Below are 25,449 nucleotides of genomic sequence, written 5' to 3' on the forward strand. Positions count from 1 at the left end.
TACATGGCTCAGAAAATGGTGGATCTTAATACTTGACTTTAGCCAGACTCAGCAAGCGATTGAGCTTTGAAGCACAACTTTGCCTTTATTCTGGCTTTTTTGGCACACCACCAGGAGGCTGTCCCTTTCACGCCTGATAAATTCTGCTTCTTATCTCCAAATAGAAAAAAGAAAGAAAGAAAATATAAGCAGAATATTTATACTTCATAACTGCATTTTAAAACTACATGCTTTATTTTTTTATTGCTGATCTGTATGTAGTTTAGAACAGCCCTCCTGAGTGTCTGAAGGATAAAAGTTGGTTTTTATTTTTCTGTGTTTTTCTTTTTTTTTCTTTTTTTTTTTCCTTCTTCCTATTTAATGAACAGGCGTTTGAACTGGGCAAACGGGGCGACAGCATTGAACATGAGATCATTGCAGCGTAGTGTAGCAAACTGGCACCCTGCCTTTTCACCCCTTTGCTCCGGCAGATTTGTGCAATCCCCATTTATAAAACCGGCACAGGGGCGAGGTGAATTTTCTGGTCTCTCCCCACCTCTAGTCCTGTGCAGGCAGTTGCGGCAAGGATTGGTGCAGCTTTTGCGCAGTGCTTTGTGCCTGGAATTCCGAGAAGAGCAAGAGAGAGAGAAGACAGGCATCCTGGTCTTCTTCCGAGAAAGAACAGGAGCCCTAAGAAGAAGAAACAAATCTGAGTTTGTCCTACATACAAGAGTGCAGAAAAAAAAAAAAAGTGACTCTCCTGCTTCCAAAAAAAAAAAAAAATTCTGGCATGTTTCACTACAGAGACATCAGGATGTGTTAGAGCTTCTTAAAACAGTGTAACAAAATGAGCCTAGGAGATTGATTCTTTCAGTAAAAAAACAAAAAACAAAAAAAGAAGGAATGAATTTTTTGTTTGTTTTTTTCACTGTTGCTCATATAGCAGTATTTGGCACTGGGTGAAAACGTACCTTTCATATCAGGTATAGCTTCTTTTTCTTTTTTTCCTCTTTTTCTTTTTTGAAGCCGTTTTAAACGTTGTTTTGAAACTGAGTCCTTGTGTATTAATTTTAACGTAGTCAGCTGTTCACACTTTTTAAAACTAACTTTTGGGGGTGTGTTTGATCTAATACTGCTAAAAATAGAAAGTAAACAAAAAATCGAGGGTCTATAGAAATAAGTGGTTAGGCACATTTCATCTTAGCTAAGCACCGGAGATATGCAAAGACCTTAATGTTACATTTATTCAGTCTAAGCTTTGGTTATCTCTAAGAAAGTTGTGGGTATTTAGATCTGGTTGCTAAGGAAAGTAAATTCTTTTTTTATAGTGTGACTCATGCTTTCAGTTTCTAAAGAGGGGAAGAGAAAAAAAAAAAAACCAACGTGTTAAACTGTAGGAAAGGATTGCTCTTGTAGCTAGTATATTAAAGTTATTATTGAGTTAATTCATATATGGGGTTCTCACAATTTGTATCTAAATCCATTACAAAGAAATCAGTGTAATAAGCACTGGAATAAAAGGCACATTATTGGGACATTCATGAAGTAAGCCTGGTCTGCAGCTAGTAACAGTGACTATTTTAAGATGTTCGGTAAAGCAGCACTTGTCCAGGAATAGCTGAAAACAGTATTTAAGATATCCATTCAGAATGTTTGTCTTAAGTGCATGCAGAGTTAAAGTAAGTTTTGAGCATATGACGCTTTAGTAGAGTCTTTTTCTTAACGCATTTGTCTGTCTGTTGTAACATATTACTAGGCAATTAGAAGACTGTGTAACAAAATTCATTCTGACTGACAGATTTTGAAAAGCTCAGCCAAATCGGTGTTTTATGTATTTTGTTGTGAGGGGGTTTTTTTTAATATTTTCCTAGCCTTTTTAATTTATGTTAAAAATACAGATGTCCTCAGCTAGAAATTACTTTGAAACTTACAATGTCTTTTCCATCAGAAACTGCATATTTTTTTCAAAATGTTCATGATAGGTTTTTGTCTAATAAAAAGCTTTATAAATATATTATGACTGTACAAAATAGAATTGTTATAACATGCGCTTCACTTTTTATACATTACTGACTAGACAGTAACTTCTAAGATTATATGCTAATTTTGCTACCTTATATTTTTGTTGTTCTGCAATGAATTCTGGGAAATTGCTGAATGGAGACCTTATGTATATGACACATATACCTCCATTCACCCATTTTGTACCAGAAAGTGTTTCTTAGATTTATGGTGATACTGCCCTCCCCAATAGTTTTGTTAGAATAATTACGAATGTCATTAGTACCTAAGTCTGTTGAGAAATGAAGGCTTGCATGAGCTTAAAAGAACTTCTAAAATTTCTATATCTGATGGTAGTAATCAGATATTTTTCTTTTTTTCTTTTTCCATAAAGTTTTGCAAACATTTCTTGATTTAAGCCATTTAGTTTATCCCAGTATTTTTATGAAGTACTGTACCAAATTACCTCATCATATGCACTCTTTGATAAAAAGTATTTATTTTTGTTAAGCATGCTCCTTCCCTTCTGGAATTCCTAATAAAAATAAAATATGTGTGGGGTGAAAAAAGACTGGGAAATACTAAATGAAATAGACCCTTTGCCAAAGTGTATGCGTTCACAGCATGTCTCCCCATGGCCCTGAGAAGGGGCGTCAGCAGTGTGTCGATTTTATATCTTAAAAGCATAATTACTAATTTTGTGTATGTTTCATGTTGTTCTGAAAACACTTTACGTAAAACAGGTATTTCAAAATCTTCTTCTCACTTTTTTTTTGTTCTAGTGAAAGAAAAAAAATAAAATGAAAAAGGAAACTGAAGAAGTTAATTATACAAGAATTCAGCAAAGGTAATAATACAGTGATGTTAAATTTTTTTTCTTTGGTTGAAAAATAAAGTTAATGGCAAGAACATGAAGCAGGTTAGCTTTAAAAGAATTTCTTTCCTTAAGAGAGCCTACAGATATAATTTCACAGATATGTATTAAACTTTTGTTCTGATTACTTTCTGTTGGGAATATTGCTGTAGCCTTTATACTATATGTTTCCATTCCAGCTTCAGAATGAATTGAAAGATCAATACATACTTTTTTCTTTTGTTATGCCTAGTAAATATATAACACATATATATTTACTAGTTTGTTTATATTACTAATATATTTATAGTACATATATCTATTTACTAGTATATAACTATAATGCAGTGATCAATTATTTTTGAAATGTGGATTATCTCTTCTATTCACAAAAAAAAAAATCAGAGAAGCAATTTTATAGCACTTATTACAATCATTCAGTAAATTATATATGCAGTCTGCATACTTATTTCTGATTCTAGGATAACTATTCTAGTTTGAGTGCTTGTGTTACATATTCTATCTCCTCAGTGTCAGCAGAAAACAGTTATAAAAATATCATTCCTTCTGAATGCTGAAGTGTTGTAGATAAAATGAAAGCTGGTTTAAAACAGACTGTCCTAGAAAATAAGTTAACATTATTTTAAAATGCAGAGGTATGCTTGGATGTGCAAGATTTAATCCACTACATTAAAAAAGAAAAGAAAAAAAAAAAAAGAAAAAGGTTATTTACTAATGTTTAGCTGTCATTACTGAACTAGAAATACATGTTGCAGTCTGCAAGAAAATGAAGCATTGCCCTGATTCAAAAACTTTACTATTGGCAGCACTCATTCTCTTGAAAGGAGTTTTGCCCGACTAGCGATGGCAGAATTAGGCCTGCAGTGGGAACTAGGGAAGGCAGGCATTAAAATCTTGTTCAGATACAGATTTCAGTAACCTGCTAAAATGATAAGAGACCTTTCTATAGCAATTGGTTTTAAAATTATACCTGCTTCTCATGCCTGTATTTTACAAATGCGTTTGTGGCTATATTGTTTCAAGTTATTCTGATGTGTCAGATACCATGCTTAAAGATGCAGTGTTTATCAGTGCTTTCATTTAGAATGTGTAAGTTATAAAACTTATCCTGTGTCTCACCTTTCTGAATTACTGGTTATTGCCTCAAAGGACCTGTTTTCAGTCTGTTGCGTAGGACACCCTACATTCAGTGCGTGATAATTTGTGTCATATTGCTTGCTGGTCACAAAGAGAAAGTATTTGTTGTAGGAGTTAACTCTGAAGTTTTGCGGGATTGAGTTTCTTCTTGCATTCTTATTATTAGGGAATAGCATTGATGGGAGGATTAGTGAATAAAATATACAAATTAACTTCTTTGCTTTGATTAATAGGCGTTGTTTAGTCAACAAGTTATTGTCAAGCAGTACTTAGATGCCCTGTAATATGAAGAAATAGCTAAGCAGTCTTTGTTATGTTGTATGGGAGCTGCACTCCAGTGTTCCTCATTGCTTTTCAGTTTTGGTGCGTTGATTTTTATTTTGGGTTGTAGTACATGATATGAGCTCAGACACAAAGGACAAACCTGTATTGTTCATTTCTATGTCACATCCAATTATGGGTTCCAGTCTTGCCTGCTGTGCGCATGCTATAGTCAGATGCAAGTTGTTGGGAGTTGAGAGTTCATTGGTAAGGCAAAGTGTGCGCAAAAGGACGTTAATTCCTTCTGAAGACAAACCAATGTTGCGCCGTCAATCTGTGAAAAAAGTGGGTTTTCTTCCTTTTTCAAAAAAATAACTGGTTACAAGTCTTTGGCTTGCTTGGTGCATCCACCATTTATGCAGTTCAGTTTGTAGGAGCCTTCTTTGCAATAGATGGTAATATTTTTACTCTTAAATACTCGTTCTTACATTGCTTCGTATGTTTGTTTGTTTAAAGTCTTCTGTGTCTCACTTTAAAAGGAAAATGCTAATCAACGATGCCAATTGGCATAAACCCGTAGATCCGATCTTGTGTTGAAACGTACTGCACAAGCTCGCTTCTATGGGTCTGTGTCAGTATGGTGATCTGGCAAAATTTTATGTAGCAAGCAATGCAGTGGTATTTGACAACAAGCCCAAGTGAGTGTACAAAACTATATATTGTTTTTGGAATGCTTCTTTTGTCCGTTGCCTTATTTTCAAACTTAAGTGATTTTTTTTTTCTTTTATCAGTTGCTTTAAGCACCTTTGGCTTAATATCTTACTAAAATTTACAAAGAGATATGAGGGAATTGTAGGGTTTCCAGTGAGGGAGAGTAGGATATACCATTTACTGACTTTATTAAATATACCATTACAAGATATTACATTTTAAAATTGTGGAAAAACCAAGAGGAGATTTAATTTTTTTTTTTAATCATAGAATAAGACCAAATGGTCATTTCTTTCCAGAAATGTAGTTGGACTTACATCATTCCTATCAAATATGTATGTGTATATATATACACATAAACCAGACATGTATATATCTTTATACATATGTAAACAGGATAGAACAGAAATTCTACCACGGCAGTAGAAAAATCTATTTAAGAATATGCCTTATCATCTGAAAAGTGGGGAATAACTGCAGTTGAAAGCCTACCCCTATGGGAAATATGTAAGCCTGTGGCTGCTGTCAAATTTCAAAGAAAGGCTGAAGAAGTGAAGAAGACTTTATGGTCACCGTTGGAAGCTGTGTGCATCCGGGTTGAGGTAGTAGGTTGTATGGTTTAGAGTTACACCCTGGGAGTTAACTGTACAACCTTCTAGCTTTCCTTGGAGCACACTTGAGCCATCGAGGAATTCATCACCACTTTAATCTGATCAGGGAAAGTATGCAAAAAGGTATTGTGTCATGGCTGTACATACTAATCACTCTGAGGCTTTATTGATGTTGAAATAGTCCTGATTACTTGATTATTTCATTTACATCCTGTTATGAACAATGCTAACATGTTCTCTTAATGGACTGTGACTATGTACTGCAGACACTTATGGAAAGACTGATGATGATTTTAATTCCATTAACAGGAAAGCTTTAAAAGTTTATTTTGATTTATAAATTCAGAAAAATATCAAGTACTTAATGGTTTATTCTTCATAGAAATAGATTATCCTATACAGTTGGTTTTTGTTGCTGTTGTTAAATAGATGCACATGCTTTTTAAAGGGAAAAGAACAATTTTTTTCTGATCTCATGATATTTTCCGAAAAATACTGCATGCTGCTGCTTGGACAGCAGTGGGCAGTGTCACAAGTTGATCCTGATCTTCCTTGAGTATATGATATTCTTTCCTTGTGGCTGCACAACTGAGTGTTATGACCTGCATATGATGTGCAGCCCCGCCTGTGTTTCCACCGCGTCGTGATTCATGTGCCGCTCAGCCTAATCCCGCTCTGGGGTCTCAGCACCCCTGTCCTCACACAGCATGTCAGCCTGACCCTGACTCGCAATGCCCTTGTCATTTTTGGCCCCTACTGAAGTCCTGATGCATCTTCCTACCTCACCAGGACTTGGAGAAGTCACATTCCCTATGCGAATGGTTCCCAAAGCACTGGGCACCGCTGGCAGCAGCAGGTCCCAGCACCGGGTGCCGCAGACAGAATTAGCCCTCCTCAGCCCCCCTCATTGCCTGTATGTCTGGCACGCCTTTTTTAAAAAAGCAATACCAGAATGCACTAAGGCAGAAAAATGTGTATTTGATCCCAGTCTGAACAGGGAGACAAAGGTGTGCTTGTGGAGGTTTATGCCCCAAGTTGTGCATTCCCATTTCATGCTGGTTTCCAGTCTTTGTCGTCTTGGAAAAAGAAAAAAATCCCTTGAGATGTGTACATCCCATAAGCAGGTATCCTATCAAAGAGAGAAAAAAATAGTGAGTGTTTTCACAGTTTGGCCATTCTCAGAAACAGCTATGAAACGAGAGGGAAAAGGACTGTGTGGGTGTATCCACTATGATTTTTTAAGTGAGACCTGCTTCTGAAAATGACCTTGAAGATGAGGTCTCCTCAATGTGATGGAAGGCATTACTGCTGAAGTAGGAGCATCCAGGCCAGACAGCGATGCTCCTTCCAAAATAGTTGGGAAAAACTGATACTGTCTGTCTCCACGTACTTTTCCATAAAAAGTGAAAAGCAGTAGAACTTAATAATTTATAATTAACAATGGTGATAATTTTGCTGGAAAATGATGTAAGGTTTGTTGATATAAAGCAAAAGAGCTGAGCAATGCCCCTGTGGTGCTGTGGTCAGGGGGACACCATGGATGTGGGTGGTGGGCACGCCGGCCTCCTCTGGGCTGAGGAGAGGGGGAAGTGTGGCTGTGCCCCGCGGGGCTGCGGGCTGCGGTCCTAGAGCTCCCAAGCTAACAGCAAATAGGTCTTTCTCCAGGGTGTTTTGGAGCCCTGCGTTTCTTGCTTTACTTTTATTGCAGGTGACCATAGCAAAATATTTGACATTTCCAATGTCTAATTGTTTTAGGTTTTGCATCAGCAAGGAAAGTTAAGAATGTTTATTTTAAGTGGATTTGATGCTTGCTTGTGTTTTGGTTATTATTTTCCTTTCGGTTCTGCCTATTCCAAAAAATCACTTGCTTACAGGTCCCTGTGTTTGACTCTTGCTACCTCAGCTTAAGGCTTACCTAGCCACTTTCCTGAATAAGGAATAAAAAGAGGAGATGAAAATGGATTTAGTCTCTTTTTTTTTTTTTAATAGCATTTATTTTCAGTGATTAATGTTTGTAATAGGAAATTGATAAAGAGGATCTGCATGACAGTTAGGTGGATGTACAATGGATTTTAAGCCTGTCTTAAAGTGTGTGGGAAAGAGTAGAGAGGAGGTTGAGTGAATCGGAGCTACTCCAAACTAATGGAAAACGCTTAAGGGGGCAGTGGCTAAATGGGGGGATAGAGAGGAGACCTCCATCAACCGATGAAGCTTAACAGGGACCACTCACAATCTGAATACAAACTGTAATATCCTCTGTGGATTCGAAAGGACCCTGGTCACCAGTATGTTTTCTTTCTTTTCCATTTTAAAATTTTTCTTTTGTAGTTTAAGTCCACTGGAAAGAAACATTGTAATTGCTGTTTTCTGCCAACAGAGCAACAGGTGTTCAATCCTTTTATATTAATTCTTCAATTAGTTGCAAAATAAGGGGGATTGTTTATACTAAGCTGAACTGAATAGAAATGACTGATGCAGAAAATGTGGGAATGTTTCATCTGTCCTTCAAATGCTTGATAAATTTGTAATTCTATCAGGCATAGTTGCAGGTTGCTATGCAAATTTTCATTGCAGCATCACCAGCTTTAATGAATATACATTTTCTGTATTTCTTTTTCTGTTCTTTAATTTAGCTTTTTGCTCTGTAATGTGCAATACATTGTTGTGGTAAGAGTTATCAAGTTACGAGCAAAAATGAATGAGACTGTGAGGTAATTTTGAAGCGGATTAAGGTAGAGAATGAAAAACAAAGGGGAAAAAAAGCTCTATTAAGAACAGCTGGATGGAGTTAGGTCTTCTATGATTTCATTTTAAAGTCATAAAACATATTGTCCGTTTTAGGTGAAGTCTGGCATTTTTCACCTTTACAGTGCAGTTGGAATATTAGTCAGTCACGTAGTACTCAGCTTTGTATTGCTATGTTGCTTCTGTAGGAAATAAATACACTTTGTAACATGGCTACACATGGATGTGTCCCAATCCAGGGCCCACCTAACAGTGTTTGTTCCTACAGGTAAGCCATAATGTTATCATTCTTGTGCCTTTACTTTGCTTCTTCCATATAGAAGAAATATCCATTAGGATATTTTGGGACAAATCCTGAGATCCAACTGATCGCAACTCCCAGTGGTTTCTTTGGGTGACACAGGTCCTCAGCGTTTCACAAGTTTGGTCCTACAGAAAGACTGGCTGCAGGGACACTGACTGACCCGCACAACACCCTTTTGTTTGCCACAATTTCCTTGGTGAAGATTAAGCGTGATCCGAGGCCTTAACCCTGGTTCCCAACACAGAAACTTACAGCACGGCAAAAACCCACCTTAATGCCAGATCCTGTTTGTCTTAAGAGCTAAGTCGCTTCAGAGAGCTGGGGAGAGTTTGGATTTCCTTCTGCAGCCCACAGTGCCCATGCCCAGAGGCATGTCCAAAGAAAACAGAGTTAAAGGGACATTTCTGAGTTAATAACCGTGGGTCGGATCCACTAACAGAGCTTGGGTGTTTGGGGCCCAGCCATTTTGAGACCTTTCCGTGGAATAAAGCCGCCATTAATCCACTTTACCAGAGTAGGTAAAGCAAGTTTATAGTAATTTTGTGCTGTTGAAATAGCACAGAACAGTCAAAAATACATGAATGAATGTGAGTCAATATAGTTTATATGGCGTATTTTAAGCTGTTACAAATAATCTATAGATTTACATTATGAAAGTCGCAAGTCATTATAAAATGTCTTTTTCTCTGTAGCCAATGTACTTTCTGTTTTTGTCATTCCATTTCAGCGAAAGAAAATGCTGAGTTTCACTTGGTGTCATGCTTCATTTAACTTCCTCTTGTCTTCATATAATTTGAAGTTCTTCTGAGATTTTTAGGTAAAGAATGTGGTAAAATATTTAAAAGCAATCCCAGAAAAGGTTTTCCTTGCAAATCTGTCCTTTAAAAATGATACACAGCCCTTAATAATCTCTAAAACTTGTTTATTGAAACTCTTCATCAAGAGACCTGTGATAGGTTGCTTAACTGATAGTTGGAATAGAAGTGCACTTGAAATTTTTCAGATTTTTTGGATGTGGTTTCATATGATATTCATTTATCTATTAAGAGCAGCTTCTGGTATTTTTAATAAAACTAAAATTAAATACGTCTGGCAGGCCCTGTTTAAATGTGAATATTGCTTTTATAGCACAGTTAAATACAAGATTGAAAAGCTAATGCTTTTGCCTTGCATAGTACAGAAGAATTAAATTGTTTGAGCTTTGTCTTTTCTCACACAGTAAAAATATTTACATCAGAGTCATCTTTTTGGTAGAGTTTAATTTTGTACAAGGCTTCTGGATATTTCAGCTATTTTATTGTAAATTATACCATTTATATTGAAATTTCAAGGAAATTCTTACTTTGTTTTGTTCCCTCCACCTCTTTTTTCATGCTACTTCTAGAAACAGTAAGAGCAAACCTCACATTGATGAAATCTTTTCAAGAATACTCGCAAAATCTGAATAAAAAGTCAAAGATCATGCCTCTCTTTTTCTAGCATGACATTCTCATTTGTTCAGAAGTACCTGGCTCTTGTCTCCTTACCCATTCTTTCACAAATGTGATCAACATGTTACTTGATCTTACAGAAAAATAGGCATGGATCCCATTGCTCTCTACTGCCTTTGATGCGCCTCCTTTTGAATAGAAAGATCTCACCTGTGAACAACTGTACTTTGAGGCTTTCTGAGTAATGGAGTTGTCTGGCTTGAGTAAGACTGGTGCTGATACGTTCCAACCATTGCACCAAGAGCCTCAGCAAAAGGATACAGATACAGAATAGCCGACTACTCATCTTTCTAAGAGTTAGAACAGCCTTGTGTACTACCTACTTTGCTTTTGCGGTTGGGTGAAAAGTAGGGGGATACATTTTACATTTTCTTGTATCTAATTAACATACATATATTATGCATATATTGCCACATATATTATGCATATATTGCCTTTATCAGAATGTTATGAATCTCCTCTAAAGCTAAAGCTTTATCTCCATGGTTGAGAGCAATTTGTCTGGGTTTATCTGGGAAATGCAGGTCCTTTCATTTTTCTTATTCTGTCTCCATATACTTTTGGTTTACACACATTCCTCCACTGGTCCTTTTTTCATTCTTTGTTTCCTGACATCATGATAGTCATGGCAGAGAATGTAGAGCATTGCAGATATACTGGCCACAGGGATGGACAGGGAATACCCTGATGGCTTGAGAGAAAAGTGAGATCACTGTCAGGTTTATAAGGTTAGCAGAAAGTAAAAGCTTGCTCAAACCAAATCCTCCATGAGGCCTCTCTGTTATGACTCTCCAACTTAGGAAGGAGAATAACCTGTTTGGTACTACAGCCTTCATAGGTCTGGCTTGAGACCATGGGATTGACTTTGCTGAAGCTCTGTGTGACTGTAACTTTCTTCAAGCAAAGTCCCTGGACATTAAAAGCACTATGAGGCTCACTTTTCCCTAACACGCACCTAGCCTTGTGGTGACTACAGTATCAAGATAGATTTATATGTCTGAGAAAAGATGACTGTCAGTCTCGGAAATATTTTATATGTATGTTTATGTATGTATACTGTTGGGGTTTTTTTTGCTTGGCACTACACTGGTATGAAAAAAGAATACAACCCCAAAATTCATCATCTCATTCATTGTAATTAGTTTTCTGAGACAAATTTGTTAATTCCTATGTTAGGAAGAAATCATCAGATGGGAACTTTCCCATGATAACTTCACCATTACTTGAAAGAACTTCCCCTTTAGAATAGGGATAACATTTGGAGTGCACTAAATCCCTGTGAATAGTTGGTTTCCTGGAAAGTTCCCAAAGAAGATGTTCAGTCTGGGTCTGGAAGTAGATTCCATGGTAGCCTGTGACCAGGAGAGCTGAAGACACAGCTTGAATGTGCCTCTAGTATTCATGTGTCCTGGACTGAAGATCCTTGACCGTTATTCTATATCATAGCTTGTCCCGCAAATCTTGCCCTTTTTGAGGGTACTTTCATCTCCAGCCTCTCTGCCTTTTTAAAAAACACAAATACACTTAGTTTACATAGCTGAAGGAGATTTACTCCATACGTTCTTTGTCAGTTGAGCATTTTATGGGGAGAAAGATTTTTGGGGTATAGAATTTTTCTTAGCATATGATTTATACTATGCTGAACTAAATTGTAACTGAGCTGCTGAAAAGGGCTTCTTTTCACAGCAGAGTGCAGGCCTGCACAGAAGGATACCCAAGGCAGTTTTGAGGAGGTTGTGCCAAGGACACCAATCTGAGTGGCAAAGCTGGTTCAAGCAGCAGCTATGCCTCCAGACTCTTGTGTCTGACCGCGGCTGCTGAAGCTGATGTCCCTGTGCGAGGACACCTTTGTGAGCTGGGGTATGGGGAGCGGTGGAGCAAAGTAGCTATTCAGCTCTATGCTAAGTAATGTGCTTCGCTCCTTTGTCCAAATGCTAACAGCTTTTGATCTATAGTTAGGCTAGATTTATCCAATGTTATGTATCTTACCGTATTCACTTCTAATTTCTTAAGCCCTGCTGCCCAAATATTTATTTCCAGGTTGTGTATTGTAAAGAACTAAGCTCAGATCACCTAATTTGTGTATTGCCCTTGTGTCTTATCACTGGCTGTATAGGAAGGCAGTGTCTGAAAATTCTCAGTAGTAGTCAGCCTATGTTGATTATGGTCCACACAAACTTGGGGATGAGACTACATGCTCGAGTCCATCTGAAGTACCACAGCTGGCAGTCTGGCTATAGCCATGGGGAGGTTTTTGGTAAAAATGTTGGGTTTTGTCTTTAGATGGCATTTACTCAGGATGTGACTTGTGAAGTACATGATTCCTGTGGTGATAAAGGGGTTTTAGAGAGTCGTTATTGTAAAATACTGTAAATGCTTATATCTGAAGCATTTAGCTTGTAAGAAGAACTGAGAGGTGTCTTTATTATTTCAGTTTTGAAGTGTAACTGTATGAGAATGGCCAAAATGTCTAGGGACCTAACTCACACTTAATGTAACATTTTGAAGCAATCCTACCTTTTCCCAAAATGTCTTGGGCATTTAAAAGCCTGCATCCTGTTGATTTGCAACATATGGGCAAGTTTCAAAAGAGAAACCTCAGATGCAAAGGCATTTTTACACCTTGTTGACCATAAGCTTCATAATGACTGACCCAATTGCGGGACGTTAAATACATAAACTGATTGGTGCTGCCTCTAGATCGTGCTTCTGAATGTGAGGCACTTAGCTAAACACGGAGTGCAAATACATTCTTAGCCACTTCTATGAGAAAATAGTGTCCTAATTTCTCTTCTCTTGTGGTTGTAGAGCACGACAATATAAACAATGCAGTTAGAGACAACACGTACAGCTTTGAAAAATTTGAGTGTGTAGTAAAATTTAGTAAAACTAAACTAAACTAAAACTAAAAATTCAGCTTAAAGCTTTATTCTGTGTCCAGATTGAGGCAACAACTTAAACAAAAGTCAGTTTGCACACCTGATATGCCTATTGCTGCTGCTGCCAGCCGTGCAGGTGCTCAAAGGGGGCATACGACTCCTCCTCTCCTCATGCCCTGCACTGCGGGAGGCGTCTGCGGTGGGAGACCGTGTTGTCCCCAGCCTCCAGTTGCAAAAGCAAGCAGTGGCAGGGAGCACTGCCTGGGTGCTCCTGCCCTCTCCCTCAGCACCAGCAGGCACTGTCATAGCAGGGGCACCCGCACCCATTCTGCACTGTTGGGGCAGGGGTGGATCTCACAGGTATGGGGGCTGCTGCTGCTCCACCGCCCCTCCAAGGACAGCTACAGGCAGTGTTGCACCCAAAAGAAAGGAATCGAGTGTAGCTATGAGTCAGGTTGGGGTTTTTTTGACTAAAAATTCCAGGTATTGGTCTATGGAAGTAAACATGCAGTCTGCCTAATGAACGCATTATTTATTAGCTGTGTGAGCTGCTGGAAATACCAAAGCGGATAAGGGCTGTGATTCAAGGCCGTGGGGCTGGGCTCACACAGCTTCCTAAGCCGGGAGCCAAGGACATGGGAATCCTCACCAAGGGGTGACCCTGGAGGTCCGGAGCAAACATTGGGCTGCACGCATCTTCAGGCAGGTGGAGGTTTGTGTTAAGAATACCTTCTCATACATGAGGAGCAGCTGTTTGTTATTGTGTAATTTGATTTGACTCTAATTTAATGAAAGTTCTTAGTGGGCAACATGATTTGCAAGGCTGATTTCCAGTTTTATTGATTGGGCCTTTAATTTATTTGAACTTGCGCTCAGAAGCTTCATTGGAGATTTAATGCAAGTCTGCAAAACCAGCTTGGTACGGAATTTTTTGACGGAACTTGAACTCAAATGCTTTGACAAGTCAGTGAGGTATGGCGTGAAAGTATTTTAAGAAAGAAAATTCTTAGTTAAACTTTATTTTTTAAGTAACGTATTGGCAATGCTTTTCCTTTCTTAAGGATTTTTTTTCCCCCAAACTCTCGTACTCAAGATCTATTCAAGGGTAAATTAAAGATCTCATTTTTCAAGTTTTACAGAATGGTATTTTAAAGGGGACATCTCAGAGATTATAATTGCAAAACTTTCACTGAAAATAAATAACTTGCAACTTCTGGAAATCTATTATTTTATTCATTAGTAAGAAATTTACCAAATACAGAACAAATACTGCAGAACTAGCTGCCACAGTCTTCTGGTTATTTTCAAACTGTATGTTTTATTCAAACCAGAGATTGCAAAGCATGAAAAATAGATTATCTGATTTTGAAGTCTATCAGTTATTTTATAAAGACAAGATTTATTTTTTTAATATTTACCAGTGTATGTTCATAAATTTTAGAAATGAATGGTCCAAAAAGGGAAGAGCTAGCAAGGGATTAATTGACGGTAATTTTTCATTACCTTTTCCAAACCCAAACCTTTGCACCTGAGCTAATCAATGAAGAAGGCAGCAAGAGGCACAGAGTGTATCTTTGTGGGAGGAAGGAAGGAATAGGGAGGGTGAATTATTATGTGATAAGAAGCATAAGAGGATGTAAGAGGAGGAAGGAAATTGAAGAGGCATGTAGAAGAGAGAGGATACAAGGAATGGGATGGTAGTGGCTGTGCATTTTTACTTGGAGAAGGGACTCTGGACAAGTAGGCAGAGGAGTTCAGAAAAGTGGAAGAAGCAAAGGAAACTTGAAAGATGCGGGGAAAGGACATGAGGATGTTGTAGCTTAGCACTGTTTTGCTTCATCCACCTTGGTATATTTTGATAACTCTAAAATACTAACTTTTGTGTATTGGACAAGAGAAGTTAAATGCATTTTAAAAAGAGAGAGAAGGAAGGAAGGAAAGGAAGGAAGGAGGAAAAAGGAAAAAGAGGAAGAGAGGGAAAAAGAGAAAGAGAGAGAGAAAGAGAGAAAGAGAGAAAGAGAGAAAGAAAGAAAGAAAGAAAGAAAGAAAGAAAGAAAGAAAGAAAGAAAGAAAGAAAGAAAGAAAGAAAGAAAGAAAGATTGAATTACAGCCAAAATTTCATATTTGTAAATAAACAGAAGGCCTCATGGGAATAAGTTGTTGTATTGCCTGTTCGATTTCTTTGTTTTATAAACAGAAAACCCACTATAAGTCTAAATTAGAAGGGTGGTAAGTCTGAAGAGTAGTAGTTGAGGGTAGCAGGCATTCCAGACATATTGAAACAATCTCAAAATTATCCCACACTCTCGAGCATTAGGAACCCACAAAATTCAAAGCTAAAGATAAACTGAAAATCCAGTGTGAGGGCATGCAGATAACCATAATTCTGCCTAATACTGACACAGTTAGGCCATGTATCTAATGATGCTTGTTAGTTCAGTTTAGTCTAAGACAACAAACACTAAATGATTATATTACAGCCATATTATTACTGCACAGTGTCATCATAAGAGAGAATTTAGCTCATGTGAGTGCCCTTCCTTTGCTTCTGCTCAGTTTATTTACATAAATGAGAAATATAAAACACTCAAAAGCCTGAATCAGAAAGAATAAGATAACCCCAGCTTTTATATGAACTGTAATTAATCTCCAGCCTGTTACCACAAAACTTAATTTAGGGAAATTCCTAGTTAGAATCAAGAATGTTAAACATTTGCGTGAATAAGAACAGTATGTGCAGTGGCGCTAGAAGTAGCAATATTTCTGATTCAAACCATGCACTGAGGAGTTGTTGAGGTTACAGAACTTCTTCCCTTTTAAAATTAACTGCTTTATGAGAGAATGAAATTATTGATTGCTGATCACTTCCAGACACAGAACAGTGTCCCTTCCAGAGTGTAATAGCAGTTCCACATGACGCATATTAATAGAGTATCATCTCATTAATTCCCCAAATATCACTAAACTGGTCAAGTCATTATAAGTTTCCATCTCCTTCAAGAAAATTTAGCTGCTTCAAATTTTTCAGCTCTGTGAAAACATCTGCAGAATATGGAATCTGTTAAAACAGCAGCATCTACATTGTGAGATACCAAGATCTTAACCTTAGCTATTTTTATTATTGAGATCAGCATATTCAGCATCCAAATAGAGTTTGAAGATTTGCATTGAGATTCTTGTTTTGAGGAGAATTTGTGCATCTCTGTTCTGTATGTGAACACTACTTTTTCTGTCCCATAAAAAAACAGAAGTGTGTATTTATGGTATGAGTTATCAAATAATGTTATTGCGTATTGTCAAAATTAGAGTTCTGTGTTGTAAGGTTATTTGCTTGTTAAATTAAATGGCTAAGCAGGAAAACAGGCTCTTGCTATGGTTATGAAACAGTGATTTATTCTTTGCCTTGATCTTCATGTAAGGTATCCTCAAAGCTTTTGTTTTTCACAAAGAGTAGCATTAACACAAAGTGAAGTGAATCACATTCATAGGCAGTTTTGAGAGGCAAAACAAAAATATTTAAAAATAATATTGTCTTTTAAAAGACAATCCTAATTTACCAGATGCTGATTTCTCATCAGAGAGAATTACCATTATTTTACAATATTTATAAAATTGCTTTGGAAGATTCTACTTACTAGTCTGACCATTATCAGTTGTTTCTCTTCTTTCCATTTAATGGAACTGTACTTACACCGGTCAGCCCCTAATTTACAGTTGCTTTCTGTCAATGCATTTTATATATTGCATCTCTTAAACATAGCTTCCTAAATGTAATTTTACATTTTAAAGGCCTGATAGTGCATTTCTCATTGAGTGAAGTCTGAGTGAAGACTTATTTCAGAACTGGTATTAATGAAAACAGAATCTGTGCATAAAGGAAAGTAAGCATTCACTAATGTAAGTCTATATTTCAGTTAATATATGTGAAACTAGGAAATACTGAGAAAGTAAAATTTTCTAAAATGTATTAGGCACATTATTTTTATGAGTGTAATTTTTCATTCACAGCTCCACAGTCAATACAAGCAAACTCAACTTTTAATTTCAAATGTGAGTAGATCCAAATACCTTAAAAAATACAAAATCTGCCTATATGAATAAATAAATAAAATCCTTAATGAAGTAAATTAAAATATTCAAATAAAATTCTGGCCCAGTCATTATTTATCAGTAGTGTCCGTAGCATGATACTTGAAATACTGGAAATGTAACTATCTTTGTTAAGTGCAATAGTCTTTGAAAATACTTGCTCTTCTCAAAACTGCTGTTTGGCCTCAGACCTGCAGAGGACTTCAGCAGCTTTAAATCTGCTTTAAACCTGTGGCTTGAAGTAAATATGTGTAAATGAATTTGACAAATACTTAGGAACATTCCTTAATGAGAGCGTGCACATTGAATTCTAAATCTGTGGAATGTAAGGGAGCCAGAACATTACCTAATATCTGTTTTTTTCCCCCCAACCTTTGTCTCCATATATGTGGCTTACATTCATCTTGAAGATCTGTTAAGGAATCAAAAAAAAAAAAAAAAAAGTGGTAAGAGATGTAACCTTTGAGGGGTTTTTTTTTGAATGTTGGTTAGAAGGATGCAAATTCATGTAATTTATATTTTAGAATATTAATGTTTCTTATGAATTTAAAGCTATTTAACAAAAAACCACTTTCTTTGTTCCAGGGTAAATTTTTCATGAATGTAGTTTCACCAGTTCATTACTTTGTTAGTATAAAAGTTTCTTCATCTACACTCAAAGAAGAGCAAGGCAAATGATAAGTGATTGAGGCAACATGGTGACTTCTTGTCCCTTCTTAAGCTATAAGAACTTTTCTATAAACTTGGAGCTAGGAGTTCACCCAGCTACCAAGAAGTAGTTGCCTGTAGCCAGACAATAGTTCTGTGCTACAGGGAAATAGTTATGGGAAGACTAAATAAAGACCATTACAGAAGAGACATGAAAGTATATAAAGCGTACAAATGAAGTCTTAACAAAGTCAAGTTCTTTCAGGGACAAAAAAATTGTTTAATTAAAAAAAAAAAGGAAAAAAAAATTAAAAACAAGCTTCCAAGAGAAATGGGCCTTGTTGCTAGCAGTAAGAATCATGCAGTCATGGCCAAAGAAGAAATGAATCATTAATGACCATCTATTAGACAAATAAAATAAAATTATTCTACAATATTTAACTCAGTAATCCTAAAAGTCCTTGTACTTATATGTTTTAGCATCTTCTGAATAACATAATCTAACAAGTGTAAATATTACTGTTCATTTGAAATTGCACAACAGCTCAAAGTTAAACAGAAGATCATGAAGCAAAAGTGAGTAATTATAAAATGAAAAGCATAATGTAAATATTTTTTATAATTTTTCACCAAATAATGTTTGCAGACTAGCTGTCTGAACTGTTTCCTTTTTGCTAACCTGTATCATTTGTTGGCTAAAATCTCTTATCTATACATAAGTCAGCTTTATAGACAGCAGTTCAGTGGCATCCACCTAAAAATATTACTATGATCAGTATATGGAAGAAAAGTAAAACTATTCACCACTGGGACTACAATTCATGGCATTATGAAAAATTCACTGGACATTTTAGTAGAATAAGTGTGATGTACCTTTAAGCAAGATACATTCATGTATAAGGCTTTACAAATATATTCATCAAGCATTAGGGAATAATTAGAAAAACACGGAAATACACAAACTTTCAGGAGTCTATCATCTTCCCTGATAACCTCACTGAGGTCTTTAAAAGGGCATTTATACTCAGAAAATCATGTAGATTTGTTACTCTGAAAGCAAATGTCCTTGTGTCTTTCTCCTTTTGTATATCTCTATTTAATACTTTTCTACAGACAACTTCTAACAAATAGGACGTACCGAGGAGCCTGATGTCCTTTTGTGACATGACATCCATGGTGAAAAGCAGGAGCTCCAGACAATTAAATGGTTTGTCCGAGCTCTTGCTAGATGTCATTATTATCATCATCATCGAGATCAAGATATGAGCCTTCTAATTTGCCAAGACAATGGCTAGTCCAAAATATATATTTATGAAAGTTCTTTCTGGGCAGTATGTTAAAGGTCTAGTCTCTGTGCTCTAAATTAAAGAGCACCATCTCACAGTTCGAAGGCCATGTATCACATTGGAATGTGTTTTCTTTATCAGTGTGATGTTTTCACATTGTATTTTGTAATGTAGTAATTACGCAGCTTGCCCTGCAGTTCTTCTTGAGATTAATGCATATCTTATATTTAATAATAGCATACATTTAATACTATTTCATTGTCATAAATATTAAAAGCTACATAATGTGTGCATGTATAAAGACTGCAGTAATGAAGGTGTTTTAAGTAAACAACACTGATTGAAATTCAAGTGCTGAGGCTCAGTGGATTCTGAAGGTAAAACTGTACAAATAAAACTAAAATTGCCTTTGCTGGTCTTAATTGTCTAAGAGGAGAGGAATAGGGTATATGAACAAGGAGGGTGAACAGTGATGGAAACGTTCGAACTATTTTTGTGAACAGTGATGGAAACATTCGAACTTTTTTCTTTAAATAATCTGCAGCATTGACTTTCTGTTACGGAAGGTGAGGAAGTGCTCTTGCCAACAGCATGTAACCTCACCTCTTCTTTGTCCTCACCTGTGCCCTGACCCCTTTTCTATGGCAAGGACCGCCAGAGCTGCCAGACAGGGCCCTAAAAGCTCCGGGTCCATCTGGCGGAGAGCTCTCTTGTGGCGGGAAGCAAGGAAATGGCCATAGGCTGTTTTCCAGGCAAGCCCTGGGGAGGGCAGGCCCTCTCAGCATGCCGGGGCGCAGCGGGAGGAACCCCAGCCGGCCGTACCGGGGAGGTGGGTGCCAGGCACTGCGGGAGCTCGTGGGCAGCTGAGCTCTCCCTCCTAGGACCCAGGCAGACTCAAAGAGACAACTAAATTATGTGAGGAGATGCAGAGCAGCCCAGGATAAAGAGGGCTTAAAACTGGCTCAAATCCATTTTACTCCCACTTGCCGCAAGCTGTGAATTGTGTTCTGCACCTTAGAAATGACAAATTTAAAGTGCTTCTGCAAGCAGTGTTCTCTTAACTCTTTAAAGTATGTGGCAAAAAGCTAGGTAATCTCAAATTGCAATATTCAGATATAAATTTCAAGAATCCCACAACTGTGGAAGTAATGTTTGACACACGTGGGAAAGGGTTCAGCCGTAAAATTTACAGTTCAAGAATATAAAAGTAGAAGTTCAGAAGGGTTAAAATAAAAAAGTGGATTTTGGATATTTTTTTTTTAAATAAAAAAGTGGTCTGTGGATTTTGATTCTGCTTGGAGTTGCTCGGTTGCTTTGCTTGTTGTATGTGGATACTAATGTAATTAAAAGGTCTCAATCTCTGCAGTCTGCCAGAGGGACAGTACCCCTCAGTTCTTGCATTAAGCAAAATTACTTTTGGAATAATGTGATAAAGTATATAAGCATTTCTTATTTAGATGTGACCGTGTTTTAGTTTCTGTACCGACAAATTGAATAGTAGCAATTCTTCAATACTGAAGAATTGAATAGTACTGTGACAAGTTTTTGGAAAACTGTTTCAGATTATTCCAGTGAAGTATATTTCTGGGCAACAGGAAGAAATAGGAGACTGGGAATTAGAGGAGGCTCTATTTAGAGTAAAATGGTAAAATCCTAACACAAATACGGTAGTTACCAGGGCTTTTTCTACAAAAGAAATTCATTCCTCGCTATTCTATTAGCTCTTTTTTTGTGCCTTTTTTTTTTTTTAACCAAACATTAAAAAAGAAGGAAAAAAAGAATCAGCCAACATGGTTTTTGGACTTCAAAAAGCTTTCTCCACAGGAGCAGCTGTTAAGAAAGCTAAGTAGTCACTGGGGGAGAGGGGAATCTTCGTCATGGGGTAAAAATGGCTAGATGACAAATTCTAAAGTAAAAATATATAGTCATCCTCCTCTATGGCTGAATGATTACAGTGGGCTGCTCCATTGCTTCATGCTATGATGGTTGTTATTTAATAAATGTATTAATGAATTGGAAAGAAAGGCAGTGAGATGGCAACATCTGCAACTGGCACAATTAGCTAGGTTACTCAAGTCCCAAACACACTATGTGGGGCACTTCAAAAGGGAACCCTCAGAACTACAGCAGTGGATGACACAATGTCAAATGAAATTCAGCAGTCGTGTATGAAAGCTAGCAGGCATGGAAAGAAGTCATTTGAACTATTTATGACCTCTGTTGGTTCCTAAATGAATTTAAAAATGCCAGGAAAAGAGATCAAGTCATTGTGGACAACTCAATAAAACCTATGATCTCTGTTAAGGTTTTAGCAGCCTTTCCCCTCCCCTTAGAAATCCTCCAAATAAAAGAATCCTCTCACCACAGAACAAGAAGCAATGGCAGCAAGATCCTATCTCTGCTATACTCACCTACATATGGTACAGATGACAGGATATAATGCAGCAGCTTCTCTTGTTCTGACTGCTGTGTTAGTGAAGAAATGAGGAAAAGGACAGAAGAAAAACTATTTTCAAATAAATATGTTGTGACTCTTTCCTTTTTTCCCCCTCTTTTCTTACTTTACAACAGTAAGTAAAGATTCAGCAAAAGTGAGGAGATGTGATTTTTACATATGTAAAAAACCCATTTTTTCTTCATTAAGTAAGTACCTAAATGCCAGCCAGTGCACAAAGGATCCAAACTTTTAGGTGCTTTCATTTGGGAGGGCAATTTAGATGTGTAAAACTAAACTGAAATCAAAGTGCTTGTGGGATCAACCACTACAGGGTGCTGAGTATCCCATACGATTCTTCTGCTGGCTCAGAAGTCCAAAGCAGGGAGGTATCAGTGAAGGTCTTAATTGAGTCCTTCTGTTCTGCTGTTCCCTCTGTGGTGCAAGATTCACCCCATCTGTGCCACTGGTGAAACAGCTGAGGGGTTTCTGTGGATAGGCCTTGTTCCTTCCTTATATTTTAGTTATAACTTAGCTCTGCTAAGGTTTACAGAGTTACACCTGTAGTTAGCCAGACTTTTTGCTCTTCTGCATCTGCTAGGCACATGCTACATGTGTCTCCCTACAGCTTAAAGGTAAGGATAATAGTAAATCATGTATGGTATAAACAAATGAACTACACAGTTTTACAAGAAATGTACCAGTCTTACCATGAACAGTCACACGATCACAACCGTGATCTTTACATAGTGTACCTCCAAGTGGAATACATGAGAGGAGAATAAGGCAAATGTAAAATTAACATCTTTTTTAGTATTATGTACAAAACTGATTAAAACAGATTTCAAAGAGAAAAGTACACTGTACAGTTGCTCAAACAACTGTACTTTTCAAAATGTTTGAAAAAGAGTGGATTTGTGGAAATCTGTTAAAAAAAGGTGTTCATTAAGGTGGCCGTGATTCAGTCCCTTGATGGAACTTCTGGTGCATAGGTTTTTGTAGGGCAGGGAGCTAAGAGGTTTGACATCCTCTGTTACTGAATTAGTTTGAACTTGGTGTAGGTGGAACATGCTTACATATATCTATTGTTCAGCATAAAGAAAAGATCCAGACTCTGCCTAAACTTACACTGATGTGTCATCTTTTGCCAGGCTGTTCCATATCACAATTACAGAACCTCAGAAGAAACAGAGAAATGAGTTAAAAGCTTTTAATAGTTACTCAACTCCAAGGCAAATCCATACACCATTCTACTCTTTGCCTTCTTTACTTCTTTCTGAAAGTTGTGTCTTGCCCTAGGTCCTTTCATGTACTTGCAATCTGCCTCTAAATTGCAAAATTCCCTATCTTCAAGATTAAAAGTTTTTCATTTCTTGTTGTTAAATAGTCCTCATAATCCCTAAATAATTCCTGTTCTCTTCTACATTTTACAAAATTTTTTGTATCCTCGTGAAACCCTCTGTTCCCTGGATGGGGAGGTTGCTGAATTCTCACTGTGATGTTGCTATTGCTATGTCCTTTCAATCCCTGTCAAGGCAGGTGAAACTTTATTTTCCCTTGAACTGCTGCCATGCTCTGAGGTCCCTCCTCTCTACTGGTTCTTACCACTGATGTGGTTCTTTGACTTCCTTATTTTCATATGAAAGTACGTAAGAACTAGAGGTTCTTACCATTATGCTGACCCGTTATGCTTACAGAGCCAGTGAAGGATTAGTCCATACTGGTGTTTGGTGTAAGCTAGTTTTGTAGAAGTTAGCCATTATCTTGAAAAAATGTGAAAAAGAATTCCTTGTTACACAAACAGAAATTCTTATTCTGATTTCCATCTCACTTTTCTTGCATATGACTTTGTGTGGAAAAACTCTGTGCTTTTGCTGTGGAGATAATGCCCAACAAATACTTGTCGGCTGTTGCTGTGCAAGTACTTAAAATATTTACTTCTCTTGACAGTTCTTCTCCAGTCTATGTTGGCAGCTGCCTAATCACACCTCTTGTCTTTCTCTGAAATCTCTCCAGATTATCAAAGTGTTTCTGATAACAGGATGGCCAGAATGGGATGAGCTAGTGAGAGTTCATATGACTGGTCCATCTCATTTTATGCTAATTTTGGCTATACCTCAGTAGCCATGGCAAATGAGAAAATACTCTCTTACAGTTTGTTTGTATATAGGTTATCTCCACAAACCAAATTTATATAGAAAAAATGTGTAGTGCAAGCTTTCTGGCACAAGACTTTCTGAGTATGCTATGCAGTACTTTACTATTGTATCAAAATGGAAGTATAAATATTATTTGTAACCTATGATCTCTCCTTCAGCATTGTCTTTTCCATCTGTTTTCTGGATCCCGTCTGTGTGTTGCAGGTTATTCCCTGCAAAATGTGAAACTTAATTGTTATCCAAAATTAAGTTGAAATATTCTTTATATGCAGGTAGACATCTTCAGGTCATGTTTGTATACCCAGACTTGAAGTAGAATTGTGACATTCAGGACTCCACCAATTAATTTACTTTGTATTAATTCCTGATCTGTGTTGTGTCTTCCCCATTTAGTCTGTAAAGTGCGTACTGGTATTGCTCACCAAGCTAGCACTGATGCCTATCACTGTGCTTTTTCCATTGATCTTCTTTCAAAGCTGCTAAGAGCATGGTGGTCATTTATGCATCAATAGGACGAAATTCACTTCAGTGCAGACTGCTTATGTACATACTCCAATTCAGGAAACAGGTTTTGTATGACTCTGAAAGACTCTTCAAAATTTGAATTTCATATACAGTCTGCATATGCTCACTTAAAAAAATTACTAGTCACTTAAAATATAACCAATATCACTCAACCTGATTACTCTTCATCCAATGGATGATGTTTTTATTTCCGTACTTCCTCTGACAATCTTGATTCTAATTGTTTCAATGCTGATTTTAAATCATTACTCAAGGCTGCTTTAGAATAACAGTAAGATTCATTAATCTTATGTTAAGGATACCACAACATCTCCTTTCACTAACCTACAGTGGTCCTCAGTAAAACTCAGCATTTATCCATGCTTGTCACGCTTGAGTGTCATCTCAAGTACTGCTGTTTTGTATGGTGGATACAGGGAAATAGCATTGACTTTCAGTGCCACTTTGGGTAAATTCTGACTGTAGTCCTGAAATAGAGGAGTGAGTAGACCTGAGTGAATGACATGACTAAGTTTGCACAGATAAATCCTTTGCTTCAGATCACTTTAGTTGATTTATTTTGAAGTGAAAGAGTGGTCTTGTGAAGGAAATGTTACTGCTCCATCCAGTCTGTTTTATCCATTTGGGAAATAAGCTGAAATGTACATAGGTACCGTGGATTTTGCTCCCACACCTATTAACACCTTATTGGAAACTCTTACAAATCAAAAGAAAAATCCTGTCTTCGGATTAGACAATGAGTCAATTATTTTTTGCCTGTTAAGAGCAGAATACAACCTGGAGGAACTTGAGAGTGAGAGGATTCCAGGAAACACAATCATAAGCACTAATACTCGTACCAAGACTCTAGGTCAATGAATGTGGAGTGCCACTTGATAATTTATGGTCTTTCCTTATTATTTTTTGCTTCTTTTTTTTTTTTTTTCTCCAAATGGATGTTGGTTTTAAAGGAATGCAACATACTATATTTTACTTTTTCCAAAAATGGTAGAAAAAATGGTAAGAAATGAGATTAATACTGAACAGAATAATTTTAGTGCTCATTTACCCCACTCATAATCTGGGAATACATGAGTATGGATACTACAACAGTTCAAGAAGTACTTTTCCCTGGGAATAAGGGGAAACTGTGTGTTGATGTAATGTAACGTGCTGTGCATTTACTGAGGGGTGAATGCCTGGTATTTAAAAATGAAAGCTGCTGCTACGAGGTCACTAGCTAAAGGAGTGCAGGAGACAATTTTAAACAATTGAAATCTGTAAGAACTGATGGAGAGGTAGAAGTTGTAAACCTTGTATTATTTGCCTCACGCTTT

At 37.1% G+C, this 25,449-nt stretch overlaps 1 long non-coding RNA gene across 2 annotated transcripts in view; it reads left to right on the forward strand.

Annotated features, from left to right (window-relative positions):
• LOC142604294 (uncharacterized) overlaps nucleotides 1-25,449 on the forward strand; it is a 234,523-nt gene that overhangs the window by 193,298 nt on the left and 15,776 nt on the right. For both annotated transcript variants that reach the window (XR_012838169.1, XR_012838166.1), the window contains one exon: nucleotides 2,763-2,827. This is a non-coding gene — a long non-coding RNA (uncharacterized LOC142604294). The remainder of the gene's footprint in view (nucleotides 1-2,762; nucleotides 2,828-25,449) is intronic.

The sequence above is a fragment of the Balearica regulorum genome, chromosome 1 (genome assembly GCF_011004875.1).
Source record: "Balearica regulorum gibbericeps isolate bBalReg1 chromosome 1, bBalReg1.pri, whole genome shotgun sequence".
NCBI lineage: Eukaryota > Metazoa > Chordata > Aves > Gruiformes > Gruidae > Balearica > Balearica regulorum.